This window comes from Watersipora subatra, chromosome 6, assembly GCF_963576615.1.
Source record: "Watersipora subatra chromosome 6, tzWatSuba1.1, whole genome shotgun sequence".
Classification (NCBI taxonomy): Eukaryota; Metazoa; Bryozoa; class Gymnolaemata; order Cheilostomatida; family Watersiporidae; genus Watersipora; species Watersipora subatra.
The window spans coordinates 47,762,928-47,764,555 of NC_088713.1; the positions used below are offsets into that span (position 1 = coordinate 47,762,928).

At 31.6% G+C, this 1,628-nt stretch overlaps 1 long non-coding RNA gene across 1 annotated transcript; it reads left to right on the forward strand.

The window, feature by feature from the left end:
• The first annotated feature begins 265 nt into the window (after positions 1 to 265).
• On the forward strand, positions 266 to 718 carry LOC137398484 (uncharacterized). The gene is made up of 3 exons (XR_010978939.1): positions 266 to 313; positions 427 to 518; positions 650 to 718. It is a non-coding gene; the product is annotated as an uncharacterized lncRNA (long non-coding RNA).
• Positions 719 to 1,628: the final 910 nt, after the last annotated feature.

A 1,628-nucleotide genomic window follows, 5' to 3' on the forward strand; every position in this document is an offset into this window, starting at 1 on the left:
TGGGATGATTATAACCAAAATATATCAACTCATAGAATACACCCCTAGAAGAGTTTTCAAGTCATTTGGAGAATCTGTCTCAAATGCTAGAAGAGCTGGTGACAAAGATCCTGACCAAGAGTTGATAGCCACAACCAATAAACTCATTGGAAATTCATCGTACGGGAAAACAATCCCTGAGAAATTAAAACATCGAAATGTCAAGTATATTCAAGGAGATTATGAAGCATCCTTGAGAATACGATCACACAGATTTGAATCTTTGGAGGAAATCGATGATAGCTTCTATGAGTTGACTCAACACAAGTCTTCGGTTAGTAGTATATATTTATTATCTTATTGATATAATTGAATCATAATGAAAAATTTACTTGGAGTAATATATGTAAAGGAATCTAATAAGACTGTATATATATATTTATTCAGATGAAGATGGATATACCTGTACATATCGGATTCTCCATATTACAACTGGCTAAACTTCGGATGTTGGAGTTCTACTATGACTTCATGGATAGGTAAGTAATCTCATTTGTATCTTGTAGAAAAAATATGTATAATGGTAAACATTTGAATAATAAATTTTTGAAATGAGAGTATTATAATACTAAGATAACAAGAATTAAGGATTGAAATTTTTTTATTTTAGATACTTCGACAGAAAGGACTTCCAGTATGTGGCGATGGATACAGATAGTGCCTACATGGCTCTTTCAGCACCTATGGATAATATCGTTAGAAAAGAGATCGCTGATATATACTACAAAGAATATGGAAAATGGTTTCCTAGGATGTATTGCGAACGACACGCGGATGATTTCCAACTCTGTAAATCTGATCCTACAAAGTTGTGGGAATTACAAAATTGTTGCAAAGAAGTATATCAATATGATATAAGGACTCCTGGTTTATTCAAAGTAGAATTTTCAGGTCATGGAATAGTAGCCTTAAATTCTAAGACTTACTTTTGCTGGAATGATGAAACTCATTCTACAAAGCATAGCAGTAAAGGATTAAGTAAAACTACGAATAGTTTTACAAAAGACACTTTTTTAAAAGTATTACAATCAAGATTTCCCAAGGAAGGGATAAACAAAGGTTTTGTAAAAAAAGACAATAGAGTGTTCTCATACACTCAACTTAGAACAGGATTAACATATTTTTATTCAAAAAGAAGAGTATGTAACGATGGAGTGAGCACAGACAGAATATATTTTAGCATAATTTTTAGAAGTGATTTTGTTGCTAAGTATATATGATAGTAGAGTTTTGCTCCACGATGTATTATTACTATAAAATTTTATTTTCTTCATTGACTCTTCTTTTCGTATATACAATATCAATAATATATAACTAAGCTCATATAAATTCAATATACTATCCAATGTAAAATCATTTCGAATGTAGACTTTCTCATAGTAACATGGCTCAAAACATTCTGATTAAAGATTTTGTCCCATTCGAGGTTGCAGAAATAATCCCGGATAACATCTTGGTTCAACTTGACGAAAATGAACAAATTCGTACACATCTCACCGAGGAATGTTTATACTACATTCTAGGAACAGCTGCTTTTAGAAAAGTTGTGTCATTGAAAAGATTAAAGTCCAACTGTGTCTGCAGTGCGA